Source organism: Schistocerca gregaria, chromosome 4, assembly GCF_023897955.1.
Source record: "Schistocerca gregaria isolate iqSchGreg1 chromosome 4, iqSchGreg1.2, whole genome shotgun sequence".
Taxonomy (NCBI): Eukaryota; Metazoa; Arthropoda; class Insecta; order Orthoptera; family Acrididae; genus Schistocerca; species Schistocerca gregaria.
The window spans coordinates 133,273,735-133,289,265 of record NC_064923.1 but is presented as its reverse complement, the minus strand read 5'-3'; the positions used below and the strand labels follow the sequence as shown (position 1 = coordinate 133,289,265).

General features: G+C 41.7%; 1 non-coding gene across 1 annotated transcript; it reads right to left on the bottom strand.

Moving 5' to 3' along the window:
* Window positions 1-14,779: 14,779 nt before the first annotated feature.
* On the bottom strand, window positions 14,780-14,854 carry Trnas-cga (transfer RNA serine (anticodon CGA)). Its single transcript has one exon. It is a non-coding gene; the product is annotated as a tRNA-Ser (tRNA).
* Window positions 14,855-15,531: the final 677 nt, after the last annotated feature.

Below are 15,531 nucleotides of genomic sequence, written 5' to 3'. Positions count from 1 at the left end.
CCGTAAGTTGAAATCGAGGAACAACATGTTCAGCAGGAGATACCAGTGTCTCGGTGGTGGTCGGCCGCTGTTGCGGAGCGGTTCTAGGCGCTTCATCCGGGAACCACGCGGCTGATACGGTCGCAGGTTCGAATCCTTCCTCGGGCATGGATGTGTGTAATGTCCGTAGGTTAGTTAGGTTTAAGTAGTTCAAAATCCAGGAGACTGATGACGTCAGATGTTAAATCCCATAGTGCTTAGAGCCATTTGAACCATTTTTTGTGTCGGGGGTCACGTGCAGAATACGTTGTGCAGTGCTTTTCTCTAATTCAGCTAAGTTCGTAACTGGAGAACTGTACACAAAATCTTTTTGATAACTTCACAGTCAGAAGTCACACGAATTAAGATCAGGTGATCTGGACGGCCAGACTGTAGGGAAATTACGGTTGATACTTCTACCATTTCCGAAATGCATCTGCAGCAGCGGCTTTACTGACTGTTCAATGTGCAGAGAAGCGCCACCTTGCGTAATAATGATCGTACTCACACATCCACGGTGTTGAAGGACTGGAATGGCGGTGTTGCGCAAAAGGTTCTCATAGCGTTTACCAGTGACGGTACAGGTAACAGCACCCACAGGACAAATCTCCTCAAAGAAATATGGCCCTAAGATAAGCGATGCCATCAACCTGCACCTCTCAGTCGTATTTGCAGAACGAAGCTACCGCTGTACGTTGGGATTTTCCGTTGCCCATACTCTGAAATTTTGGTTATTGGCATATCCTTTGAGAAGGGAAAATGCTTCGCCTATCCACAGAATATTCCATGGTCATTCGTTGTCCTCTTCTATGTGAGCAAGAAATTTCAGAGCGAGCGTTTGTCTTGCTGGACATGCATATTTTGTATGGATAGCAGTGCAGGATGTTTCGTAGTATTTTATTCACCGTGTTGGGCAGGCATGTCTAACGTTCGGGCAATTCCCCGTGCAGTGCAAGTTTTGCACACCTCCGCTCGACCCCTCCTGCAATGCTGTGGTCGCATCTTCTGCAGACGACCGTTCAACTACTTTCCTCTACTGTGCCACATTGTACTACATGCAACCTGTCGTTTCGAATGTTGTAATTTTTTTTCAGAACCTTAGCAGCCGCCAGACCAATGCCTCTTCTCATCTCCTTGAAAGTCCGTAACTTCTGCAGGACTGCTGGCGCACATTAACTGCTCTTGTAAGCAAATTTACCAGCAGCTCACGACCATGCATGGAGACAGTCATTTTGGTCGTCTTGGACGCAAACGGAGGGACGATCAGTTTGCTGCGAGTCTGTTGGAGTGGATATTCTGATGCATAAAGCGCCAGTTATGGGTCATATTTTTGTTATTTTTTTTTTTTGTTCCGCCACGTTTTCACATACTGCAGTAATATCCTGTTTTTATACGACGTCATTCTGAGGAGCAGTTCTCTTTCTACAGCGTTTTGAAACTGAAACATGAATTATGGGCACTCTTGGTACAATACCACACTCCTTTAGCTTTAGCTTGGAGGCCCAAGGTAACAATCCACTAGAAAAGTGCGTGGGGCACTAAGATTAGTACCTATTCTAAATTAATAGCAACAAGGAAAAGAATGTAAAATCAGCACAGTAAGCTCATTCCATACTTACATCTGTCTAGCGCGCAAGAGAACTACGTTCGAATCCCGGTCTTAGTGCACACTTTTATTCATCGTTCCAGTAGGTACAATCCTACATACAGCGTAGGTGTTTGAAACTTGAAAATGTCTCTGGAACCATATACTTACATTTGAAAAAAATCTTTTAATTTCCCTAGAGTATAATGCGGCCTCGTTAGCCCTCACGATAGTTTTAGGCGGTCCAAAACTAGAAAAGAGGCTCTTCAAAGCATTAATGATTGTAACAACAGCCGTGTGATCCTGACTTTCCTAGATTTTAAAAACACGTCACCTACTGTCAGCGACGTTCTCGGTCAAAGGGACTCTCTACCTTCCAGCTGTTTTCGGAACATGAGGCTAGCAGCGGCCAGAGACGAGGTCTTCTCTCTCGTGACGGGATCGGAACTACCCAGCAGTATGGGTCGCCTGTAGTAGTTGTGGTGATAAGTTCAGCCTCTTCAATCAGTATGGCGTGAAGCCACGTATGTAGATGCTGTGTCAGGTTTTCCGTTCTGCTATCGTGGGTAGTAGAGTGGTGGTGTAGCAGTTCGGAAATGGGTTTTTGCTCTGTTATGAGTGTTTCCCCAATGACGCATGGTTAGTGATTCGAGAAACTTCTTATATGTTTCGATGCGACCCTTGCGCAGGATTAGTCGTTAAAATGTGTGAGTTTGATGTTATTCACAAGTGATCGTGTCTGTTTCAGGTGGGTTTAGGCACCTCGTCTTGGGAAATCGGTTTCAGCTCACTCTGCGAGGTTTCCACTGTAACTTGCCGTTCCTAATGGGACGTTCACTGTTCGTGGGTAACTTCTGGATGGTTAGCCCTCGATAGCTTATTTACCGACGCTTGGTACACACAGTTATACATTGAGATCTCATTTGCGCAATCTGATTGCAATCGAGTATTTGATTTCTGCTCCATTCGCGAAGTGAGTTTGAAGCATTACCTTCAGTACGCTCCATTTAACCCTCGCTTACCAATGTAACTTGAGTGTCACTATATTGTTTGCTGTGGTTTTCTGCTCTATATGCCGAATTTCCTCCACTTAATACGAAATGTGGCTTTTGAATATGAGAATGGACTAAGCTGTGTTTTATTTTAATGTGTTACACTTTCCATTTACTGTCTATACTCATGTATAAAGTGACTGCATGAAGTTAGAATGTATGGGGGTAACCGAAGCTAGTTTACTTGTGGGCAAAGCTAAGCTGAGAGATTGCCTGAGGGCTTCGGAAAATGGAGGGTTAGAGGGTGTCAGGTGATCACAGATAATAAGAGACGTTGCCCTCCCTACAATCTGAACAAGAAGTTTTCTCCGGAGGTCCGCCATGCTTTTAGCAGTTAGACTGGCCGGTCTAATGTGCAGACCCTCTTACGGACCTCTTACTGGTACGGTGAAAAAGAAAGTCACAAAGTGAGTTATATCATCGTCGATAACGACATCTTGCGTTGTCGGGTGTTTTGCCGGATATCAGCGTCGTACTTGCAGGATGTTTCGGTAGCGTAGTTCGTTACCTTCATCAGGTACGACCGGAGTCTCAGGTTGCACCTGATGAGGGTAACGAGCTACGCTACCAAAATATCGTGCAACTTCAATGCTGATATCCGGCAGAACACCCAAGATGTCATTAGATCGCCGGGAAAGCCTGAAGAATTACATCGTCGATAACGTTTGGAATATGTCGTTTTGATTCATTATAGTCAGGGAAGTGTTAGAAGACGGTTTAATTGTGATAATTTTGATGATTTGGTGGCAGTAATCGTCGTTGTGCTGTTGAGACTGGCTGTTGACCATCAGCTCTGCACTCTGTTTCATAAATATTTGCCAGTGAAATTTGTTCAGTTGATAGAGCGTTTGATGATGTTGCATTTTAAGCATAGTTTTTCTGGGATAAAGCTGATTTTTATTCAGGTTTCTTTGTTTCGAGGGGGTGAGCAGATTTTCGCACCAGTTTCTGGGAGTAGATATTAACGGGTAGAAATTCAAAGTTTTGTCTATGTTGAGCCATGTTAAATATCTGCTAAAAGGAATACACTATGATACACAGTCATATCACCAACAAAATCAAATTTCGGATACATTCCACGCCACGAATAAATATAAGCAAGGTATAGTCTTCTAACAATTTACACAGACGTCTAATATGAACACACATAGATTTGTCAAAATAAAGGTTTGCAGAGATGTTGCTCCTTGTCGTAGCCCACGACTGATTGATTATAAATGTCCTATAGGCAATAACATCAAGAGGTGAATTTTGGATAGTGTCTCCGTGACATCTACTGGAGCTGCAGAGCTCACCACACGTGCTTGTGGAATCTGCTGTTAGTCCCCGTAAGGCAGTAGAGTGTTGTAAATGCTTCAAATGATTTCTAAGAGGAATTTAGAGGCATTTGAGACCCCTTTTGTGAGAATTTTCGTTCAATTTTAACTTGTTTCGTTGTAAGGAAGATGCAGCACTAGTTGATGTGGTATGTGAATCTAGAATAATTCAAATGTCGTTTAACTTCCTACGTTCACATACAATGGTTTTGGTAGCTATCAGCCTCATTTTGCGTAATAGTGTGGTATTTCTCTGGTAATTGTCTTTCTGAGTACCAGAAGTCTGCATGTGTTCCCGCCAAGTGTCTTATCTCCCCCCACCCCCTCAAATGCTTGTTCAAAGAGTTTAATTCAATACCCCGGCATGAAATTATGACCAATCAAAACCAAATTTATTAACGCGTTTCAGATTTCAAATTTCGCGTAAGATTTTAGTTGCGACTGTTGTGTTGCACGCAGATATACCGCATGATATTGAAAGTATCCCATGCCCCTATCCCAAAATGTGTCCCAAATTCTTTTGTGCGTACGAAACCAAAAGAAAATCTTAACAGTTTTCATTATTTGGAGTCATAACGCTAGGTGTATTTGCGATACCAAGATTCTATATTATGTAACTCCATTCTGAAAATAGTTTAGAGAATAATAAAAGTAGATAATTGTAAAGAATCGCACTTTAATATCGATATAACAAAATTATCACTCACTTTCCTCATTCTGTGAAGATTTTTTTCTTCCAACTCTACAAGTTACCGGCGCCAGCCCACCGTCCTCCCCACCTTTTCAACTGAATGTGTTGGATCGATGTAAATAAGCATTATCTGTTGCATTCTTAACTAAGTGAAGTGTCATAGTCAACAAACAACCATTAAAAAGATAAAGTGTGACCGATTTTAACAAATAATATAGTTAGAGGCTGAGCTTTGCATAGCAAAGTGGAGCGAATAGTGAAAGGAATAAGCACAAGTTGCACAGGCACAAATAGAAAGTAAATCATAAGAGAATAGAAGAGTAATTGAAATTCCTGCATCATAGTTCCATTAAGCACAACCGACGGTAACTATGCAAGTTTAGTCATGTGCAACGAAATGTGCACAGCGTTACAAATGATTCAAATGGCTCTAAGTGCTGTGGGACTTAACATTTGAGGTCATCAGTCCCCTAGAACTTAGAGCTATTTAAACCTAACTAACCTAAGGACATCACACACATCCATTCCTGAGGCAGGATTCGAACCTGCGACCGTAGCAGCAGCGCGGTTCCACAGTGTTAAATTCCATGCAGTAAGCTCCTTGATGTGGAACTTTTTTTCAATTGTTGTCACCTTTATCACATGTCTTGGTAACTTGCTTATGAAATGTGAAAGCACTGGCTAGCTTCAGTTATGTTTTACCAGCAGAAGGCTAAGATTTATTTTCTGTTTTAGGCACCGACAAGCTGTTTTCAGAAATGGTTTGTGATGAGTGATGAGAGTTCTGTACATTTCGTAGGGGAACCACGAAAATGATCAATTACTAATAGTTTGTCTGTCTGGTGTCTTGTATCAGCTATTGTATTTTGAGATCTTTATGGCATCCGACTGATATCTCAAATTGATTTCGTCCCTCACTGGGATGATATGAGTGTAGAGTTTATTGACGCGGAAATGTTTTGCACGTCGTTCGAGAGGAACGAGCAGTAAACCTCGTTTGTCTACTGTGTACAATCTTCAGCAACTGTGGTTGAATTCAAAATGGAGCCACCACTGTGCATTCGATTGCTGCTCAGTGGCGTCCTCAGAGGAAGCCACGTCTGACAGTTCATCAGATTTCGCTGGCTTTGTTTCCTTAATTTGTATTAATCTTGTTGAATGATTGTTTATTGGACGAACGTGTGCTTATCTAGTTATGTCGGCGGCTTCTGCCGCTCTGTGTTTGCTCTCAGTATTCTCATCGTGTTTTTGGTATTAGTTGTGTACTGAATACATGTCTGCGCTCGTAAGTCGTCACCGTGTGTTCATCAGTGTTTGGTTTGAGTTTTTCCATTGTGTGTTTTGGTTGCTTCTAAGGAACGACGTCCTTGTTGGTTGTGTTATGTGAACCGTTCATATACTTGTTGGTTCTGGTTATTCTACGGACGTGTGCATATTTCTTAAATTGTGCCCTTGTGTTGCATGTAAGGAACAATGGATGTGCGTTCATTATTGAGGTTGTTTGATTTGCTCAGTGGCTATCCTGTGTTCTTGTCAACAAAATCCTTCAGCGAGAACGGTTCTGATTTTTTTTAGTGACATGTAAGTCCAGACTGCTGGTTACTACTAAGGATATCAGTCAGTGTTGATCAGCCTAGTGCCTGACATCTTGGATATTCGGGAATCCAGCCGGATGTTCGCGTCGTTCTCGCACGATATTTCAACAGCGTGCCTCGCTGTCTTTTTCAGGTGCTACCTGAGACTGGTCCTTGGGTCAATCGAGTCCAGTATTTCTGCCTGGGAGGAGCTGGGCCAACGGCAGCCGGAACATCCGCGACTGGAGGGGTCCGTTGAAGCCGAGTCTGGCGGGCGCAGACCACAGATGGAACACTCGACTCGGCGCGGACCGATTAGGGAACGCCCAGGTCCTCCCAGGCAGAAATACTGGACTCGATCGACCCAAGGACCAGCCTCAGGTAGCACCTGAAGAAGACAGCGAGGCACGCTCTTGAAATATCGTGCGAGAACGACGCGAACATCCGGCTGTATTCCCGAATATCCAAGATGTCAACAGATCGCTGGGAAAGCATGAAGAATTACAGCCTAGAGCCTGTTTAGTCTCTGCTCTAAACTGAAAGACTAAATTAAGCTACGGCTAGTGCCGAGTAGCAGGAAAGGATTATCACCCAATAGTTGAATAATATTTTATGATAAATGCCTACTGACACGGTTCAAGTGATATTAAGGTGTTTAAAACTAACGAATAGCAAGCGAGCATTCTAGCTTAGGTAGGTTGGGTGTTGCTTTCAGGGAGGCTGCTGCTGTGTCTACTGAGTTTTGGTAACTTATATGACTGACCGAGTACGGGGAAATATCTGTTATGTATGCAACAACTAAGCTGTGAATGTTTCACTGGGTATGGGGAAATATTAGTTATGTATGCAACAACTATGCTGTGAATATCTTTCTTAGTCATACGACGTTTTGCCTGCAGGTTTATTTATTGATACCAAAGATTTGATAATCTCTGTTTAATGATTATCTAATGCATTTCTGCTCAAGTTCAGAGCGCTTCCCGTTTTGGTATGGTTTTAAATGTTATCTAGTTTATTTATTGAATATTTTCTTTCAAGTGGTGACACACAAAAGGTTGTGTATGCTATCAGCTTCCTGTCCTGTTTGTCCACACTGTGGCAGCTCTGGCCTCTGATGCATCAGTTTCACAAATAAAGGACTTAGAAAACTCGAAGACTGCTTGTACAAGCGTATTAGCAAATGCATGTTTTCAACCCTCGAAACCGGCCTGCTGCGATTCTGAACATTCAGACCTGCAGTCTTTCTTTTGTAGTTGGTTTAAGGGGTCGTCATTTGTGCAAAATTAGGTTCGAATTTGCGAAACAAGTTTAGTATTCCAATGAATCTTACCAGTCTCCCACTGTTTTTGGATGGCGGAAACTTCATGATAGATTCAATGCAAGACTAGTCACTTTCCATTCCTTACTTACTCTAAATAACCGAGGAAACACATTTCAGGATGAGCTAGGTTAACCGTTGATGACTGCACGGTTAAGCCCACTCCTTGAAAATGCTCTAACGGCTCAAATGTGCCTGATATGCTGCTCAAAGGTTTTACGAAAAATCATTATGTAAATAGTGCTATAAGAACTTAAGTTTTATGGAGCCAAAAATGCTGCCCAGCAAGTAAGACAATAGGGTAATGCTAGTCGGCAACTCAAAGGGAATGCGACTGAAGCCTAAAGGTTCCAGTCAGTACAGAATGCAGTCCTCCTCCAAAGGAATTCGATAATAAGCTTAATTGACATCCAAGATGGCAAAATGCAGGGCCGCTGCAACGCACAGAAAACATCTACTAGTATTTGAATCCGGAAAGAGAAATGATTGTAAGATAACCTTTATTCTGCGCTTAGTCAATAACCAGCCCATATGCACCCAATATTGGTTTAGGAACTAAGAAAATGAATCGTCAATAGGGAGGAGTACACAGCCTTATAAAACCTTGGTCTAATAGTTTATCAGGTATTGGCCATAGCTCCTTCGTTTTCAGCAGAGAGAACTGATAAGGAGTCTGCCTGACATTCTAGTTCAACGACCTGTATCCAAAACCTGTGTCGTTGTTTACGCGTACCTTATTCGTCAAAACATCCAGCAACCTTTGAAGAACCCATACAGCACCTTCACTTGATGCTCCATAAAAGGCCTGACGAAATTTCCTCAAGTGTTTTTTACAACTTCATTTATAGTCCTGCTAATTCTCCCTTGCATTGCATGCTGACAGAAGGTGAAACTCTGACCAAGGAAAAATTTAAATGGATACATATGATCTGCCCAATCTAACACCATCCCTGCCTTCTGTATGAAAACAGCCCAGGATAGTGGGAGTGGGTAAAACATCAGCCACAAAACTTGAAACCTCCAAGTAAGCACTTGAACACGAAGCTTTACATTCAAACTCCCCTTTAACTGCAAAAGAGAGAAATGTGATGCAAATTTGGTTAGTGGGCACTTACACGGGAAGTCTGCATATAGTTTTATAACTGTTATACTGTTTTTCATTCATAACTGACGCTCCACTTCCAGACTCCACTAGTCACAGGCACACTCAAAACGCACGTGACCACTAGCAGAAACTACCACACAGTTACATTGCAGGACGATCACTCTCTTCATGTTTCTCGCTCCCCTCCCCCCTTATGTTAGATCGGCTTTCCTTCCCTGCCTACCAAGTGCCGCGCTTCCCATAAAGCTTAATTATTGACGCAACCCCGGCCAATTTGTTTGATTACCCTTAGTTCTAACCCAGGAACCGAAACCTCATACTTTCGCTTCATGTCAACCATACTAATACTGACATCTTGGATATTCGGGAATCCAGCCGGATGTTCGCGTCGTTCTCGCTCGATATTTCAACAGCGTACCTCGCTGTCTTCTTCAGGTGCTACCTGAGACTCCAAGATGTCAACAGATCGCCGGGAAAGCATGAAGAATTACATACTAATACTGTCTATGTGCTAACTCGCCCTCTGTATTTCATTAATGCTTTGGGGGTGCAGTATGTGTATCAGGCCGTACCAGTCCACTGATTTTACGTCTTCTGTCGCATTTTGGACAATTTATTTCTCACAAACCAAAATGCGCAAGGCATTCATGCTGTTCAAAATTTCATCCAATTAGTGGGAAAAAGACTCATTCTCGCCGTGTATGCATGAATAATTTTGTTTATTAACTCGTCCATAAGCCTGTCTGGCACAAAATAGGCACAAATACCCTTATGACATTGATCTAAACCAGTTCCCAATATGATGCCTCTCATTTGAGTTGACTTAATTTTCCTTTAACTGAAGGATACAATACTCTCAACAGTACTTTATCCTCTATTTCAAGTGCCTTTACATGCTCCTGAATTTCAGTCAGTAACCTCAAAACCTTCTACGTTTGTTGCATAGATCTTACTGATAGTTCTCCCAACTGCTGCAAAGGGCACAATAATGGATTCGCTAACTTGGCAAAACTGCTTCATATGTAATCTGTCTCCCAGAGTTTGCACAGATGTGTTAAGATCACCCACAGGAATGTCATTATGCAGGTTACCCATACTCCCTGCACTAACCTTACTCAACATTTTCCACAGCCACTCCCCATATTCTCCTCTGCTATTCTCTATTCCTTCACTTTCTTTATCTCATTCTCCTCCAATTTGAGGGTTTTAATGTCTTTAATACGATTGCTGTAATGGAAAATGTGTTTTCTCACACTTAATTTGTGTTTGTGATGGTATGGTCGAATTTAATAAGGCCAAGAGACAGTCTAACGGTCTCGTAAACAGACATACGGCCAGGAGAGTGATGTGCTGCCCACATGACCCTCCATTTCCGCATGCATTGACGCCTGTGGGTTGAGGATGACCCAGCGGCCGGTCGGTACCACTGGGCCTTCATGGCCTGTTCGGGCAGAGTGTGTAAGAGATAGTCTAAACCAGAAGAATCAGTGCCAATGGTATCAATAGTCTTTCCCATTGTGAAACTGTCATGATGGGTTGGTCAATCTCCCCCCCCCCCCCCCCCAAACACACACACATTCACAACTTGGGTATCTGGTCAGTGAGTCTCCCTTCACTTGACTGACCATGGATGGCCAACACTGAACTTGCTCCTTCCTGAGGTCTGGCATTCTGAGAACCTACTTTGGTTCAATATCAGCACTGCTTAAATTCCACTTACAGTAAGGCTCATATAGTAACAATGACAATATAATAATTTCTGACTACTGTCCAGTGCCCACTTCAACCATGCTTTGCTACCACTGAAACAGTATGGATAATTGGGACGGTACATACGATAAACAAAACATTATGCCAAACAATCAAAAATCACGCTTCATTGGAAAAAGACAATTTACAGTTGCCAAAAGGTTACTACAGCCTGTAATTAACGTTGGTGACAATCAAGCTTCATCAGTAATAAATTTCAATTTATGTTCTGTCTTTACACAAAAGCTTCAACTATTCCTGCAAGCATGCAAATCACAAGCATACATAAATGCCATATACCTGTATACTTCTATGCACATACATTCAATAGCCATTATGTAATTTTTCCGCCAAGGGCGCACCAGATATTAAAAAAAATACATTAAAATAATTACATATGATAACTTCTTCACCAAAGCCTGCAACACATTAAGTATTTCTTTTCAGCCGGCCGGAGTAGCCCAGCGGTTCTAGGCGCTATAGTCTGGAACCGCGCGACCGCTACGGTCTCAGATTCGAATCCTGCCTCGGGCATGGATGTGTGTGATGTCCTTAGGTTAGTTAGGTTTTAGTAGTTCTGAGTTCTAGGGGACTGATGACAACAGAAGTTTAGTCCCATAGCGCTCAGAGCCATTTGAACCATTTTTTGAACCATTTCTTTTCAGCTAAAACACATTAAATAAAAGTTGCCTTGGATACAGTTCTACATGCCTTTAGTATTATCTTGAAGCTCCAAAGTAACAATTCGATTGACAAGTGTGCAGGACGTTAAGTTTATTACCAGTTCCAAACTAGTAAAAATAAGTCTTGGATCAGCACAGTTAGCACAGCCGTTATTTATACTAAAGAGAACTACACTAGCCTATAGATACTGAAAACACTTATTCTGTGAGACAACACACACCTGAATGAACTGATGACACAACCTTTACAAGACTACAGCTGAGAACGGCATCACTGTGAAAGAATGCAATGTTTGCAGATCGACTTCAGCCATGTACCAATCAACATACAGCTTTGTCCACACAGTAGCCTTAAAATCATAACGACACCCTTTACAGGAAATAGCGTCCTGTTGAGCACCACCTTATAGTAACTGGATCCATTCCTCTGATGCTTGCAAGCTATGACCAATTGCTAACACAAACAAGAATCACATTAGCATTTGAGCATCACTTCCCATCGGAAACGCCGTAGGAAAGACAGTGTCGCTTATGTTAACAAGCCGTCGTCCGTACACAGCGGAGTGAGCAAGCAGAGGAGGCAGAGGGCCCGCACTATACGAGTCACTAATATTGATTACTGCTGTCTGTCTGCGGCGCTCCGAAGTTGCAGTGCCTTCCTTGTTGGCCACTGGGTGACTCACCGGCGGCCACGCTCTCCCACTTTCTCCTTTGTCAGAGAGCTTTCTTAGCGACGACAGTGCTTGCAGCGAAACTTCTCTGGAATCGATAATACGTCCCGCTGCAAAAACGGCTCATCTCTCTAATCTAACGCACGACCGGAGGTATTAGTATCTTTTACAAATGACAGTGCGGTAACACAAGAAAGTCTAACTTACTTTTTAGAAAGAACCATTGACAGAATTGCTGAAAGCTGCCTTCTTAACAGAAAAGAATTAATAACTCAGGCATAGTGTGCAAACACGCTGTATGTACCTACTGATGAGAAGTTCTATTGGAGAAAAATAGTTCTGAATTTTTTTAAACAAATAAAATTAGCCGTTAATTCTCTGCATTTGATTGCAAGAGCTAAAAAGAAAAAAGGAAAATGGCAATTAGACTACTTTTGCGTATCTTCATCCATATAATTCCCTGTTACATTAGAGTTTAGATATAGAATCTTTGAGAATGAAAGTTTTCATATCTCAGGGGCATTCTGATAATAACAGACAATGCTCACACATGATGTCAAGTTGTCATACTATTGCTCAAGCAGACCGACGAAAAGCTCTATATACGCGTCGGGCTGGAAAAACCATTCCGCACGCACATTGTTTATCTGATCTTGCGCCCTCAGATTTTCACCTTCTCCGCTCACTGTCGAACAACCTTCAAGGAACTTCCTTTCTGGATGAAAATGCGCTCCTAACATGCCTCGACGGGTTCTTCGCCTCAAAATCAAGTGCAGTCGCGGAATCGAAAAGCTACCCTAGCGTTGGCAGACTGTTGTAAACAGTGAAGGAGAAAGTATGATTGATAACTAAGGTCTGTTACGGGTATCTTTCGTGTTTATTAAACTTACGGAGAAACGCTACGAACTTACGCACCGACCGAATAATAACAAGTGCCTGGCAGATACGAAGTCAAATCTGAGTTCGAGATGAAATAGTTTCTTCTTAGCAACTCACTTTATTCTTATCTGTTACATGTACATATCTCTCACTGGTGAGAATGTATGATCCAATTGCAACATATGTTCCATTAAAGCTTTCAGTTACATTAGTAAATATATGTACCATTGATAAACAACTGAAATTACCATTAACAATTGGTTTTCGTCTGATTCATATCATACCTCATGCTAGACTTACAACACATAAAAACTGTTATTCATCGCTATTTCCAGAGTGTATATACTAACATGTATTTCACTGTTGTGCTGGAAAAACCTTTTGTCACTTACAGAATTAAATAGAATATATTGTAAATCGTTTCACAACATAAAGAAATTTTGTATTTATATTCCCTGTAACACATGACTACAGCAAACGCGTATCATTTAGACGTACATTCTTTCCAAAATACACATTTGCAACATTACACTACAAATCTCTGTTCAACGTGTGATGGAGAGTAATTTAGGTCATGCCATAATCCTCGAGTATTCTTTTTTCAACAGGGACTCAATAGCTGCTTGCGTATATCTGTGCAGGCTAGAATCCAACTTAATGATAGGCCTATACGACCAGTATGGGACCATTATGTGAGGCACTGATGGGTGAGACTACAATGTTCCTCTCTGAAAACTAATTCTATAATTATTTTAGTATTCTTTCCTGAAACAATGTTCTTCTTTGTTTAAAGTCTGTTATTTCCAAGTTTTTTCTTTCTCCTGTGAAACACTACCGTATTTCAAAGAAATATGTGGTTATATACACTACCCCATTGGCTACCCGTTCGGTATTCCGCTGTAGTATAATCTGCTGTTCCATATCGTCACTGAACTCTAAGATAGATATTAAAATATTTTCACAATGTGTCGCAGGTTGCCACGAGTTCCCATTCATTCACTGCTCCATGCATTCTTAAGTTCAAAAAGAAATATTTATGTGACCCAATAGATGCGAGTAGCTACCCAGTAACACTTTCATCAAAGAGTACTACATTAGCGGAATGGTATCTTAAAGTTTGTAATAGCCGGCAGTAATTAAAACGGTATAAATTGTTTACAAGATGTATACGGACAAAAAAATCTACCTTAGGCAACCAGTTGGTAAAAAAGCAAAGATGTTAAGTTATAGATGCTTCTTTCCGTAGCGCCCCTGTTATGCTCAACCGGACTGCTCCCGAAGTTATGTCTATGTCTGCATCTGACTCGCCATTCAAATTTTTCAGTTTATTCTGCTTACCACACCTCAGTCACAGGTCTTCATAAACGTTTCCTTACCACTGCAGAAGTTTAGGATTCTATGCTCATCGAGCGGAATAAGCCTCCATCTCATATAACGTGGCTATAATATGTTGATGGTGACGTTAGATACGACCTTCGTAGTTCTCGTAATGCAAATGTGTCAAATAAAGACACGGTTGGAGACCGCTGATGTTATACGAAATAATTTGTTGACGGTGTACAGCAACCAGCCACAAATTGGTTTTAGGTTTTTTTTTCAAAAAGTACCGTTACCGGTTTTCCAATTATACAATTCAATACCAGATGGCTTTCATGCTTTCGTCAAAACAAATGGTACAGTGGTTTACTTTTCTGTTGCCCTAGGATAATCAGTAAACCACAGTTACAACATTGTGACAAAAATGGTTGCGTTACAGATTCGTGTTAGAACGCTAGTTACGTTAAAGGTGTCTAGTGGATTTCTTTTTGCGGTTTCCTGCCAACGAAATGTATTGGGACAGACGTTCGTATTTTCACCAAGACAGACTTATAAAATACTTTCGATTGGTCACAAAACGAACTTCCTGTGTGTAGCACATATTTTGATTCACAACATTTGAAAACAATCAAAGAGTATACAAAATAGCTGAATGTTAAAGATGCTGCGCCCCAATGATACAGGAACATGGCATTTTTGGGAAAGGAAGTGTAAATTAATTTTGTGTTAAATTGACAAAGGATTTTGCACTAAATGTAGGGCATTTTCAGTCTGCAGCGGAGTGTGCGCTGATATGAAACTCCCTGCCAGATTAAAACTGTGTGCCCGACCGAGACTCGAACTCGGGACCTTTGCCTTTCGCGGGCAAGTGCTCTACCAACTGAGCTACCGAAGCACGACTAACGCGCGGTACTCACAGCTTTCTCATTCTGGAAACATCCCCCAGGCTGTGGCTAAGCCATGTCTCCGCAATATCCTTTTCTTTCAGGAGTGCTAGTTCGGCAAGCTTCGCAGGAGAGCTTCTGTAAAGTTTGGAAGGTAGGAGACGAGGTACTGGCAGAAGTTTTCGTGAATTACAGCCCGGCAAACTTATTTTATACAACGATTGTGAAACAAATGTTGACAAGTACATATGTGAAATCCTGATGTGCTATTTTAAGTGATGCTGATAATACATTAAAATCTATTAGTATTTAGTGTCATAAATAGTATTGATTGTTATAGATACACGCAGTATTATAAGATTAGTTATATGATTTGCAGATAGGTGTACAAACATTTTTTGTATTGGAGTTTTGAAACTATTATATGGGAATTTTTCAGGAACGGTGTCAGTTCATTAAGGATATTATCAGTGGATGCTTTTGCGTGCGTGCTTGAGTGCGTGTGTGTGTGTGTGTGTGTGTGAGCGTATCATACTGAATGGATTTGTTCTGCAGTGGAGTCTGCAACGGTTCTAGGCGCTAAAGTCTGGAGCCGAGCGACCGCTACTGTCGCAGGTTCGAATCCTGCCTCGGGCATGAATGTGTGTGCTGTCCTTAGGTTAGTTAGGTTTAATTAGTTCTAAGTTCTA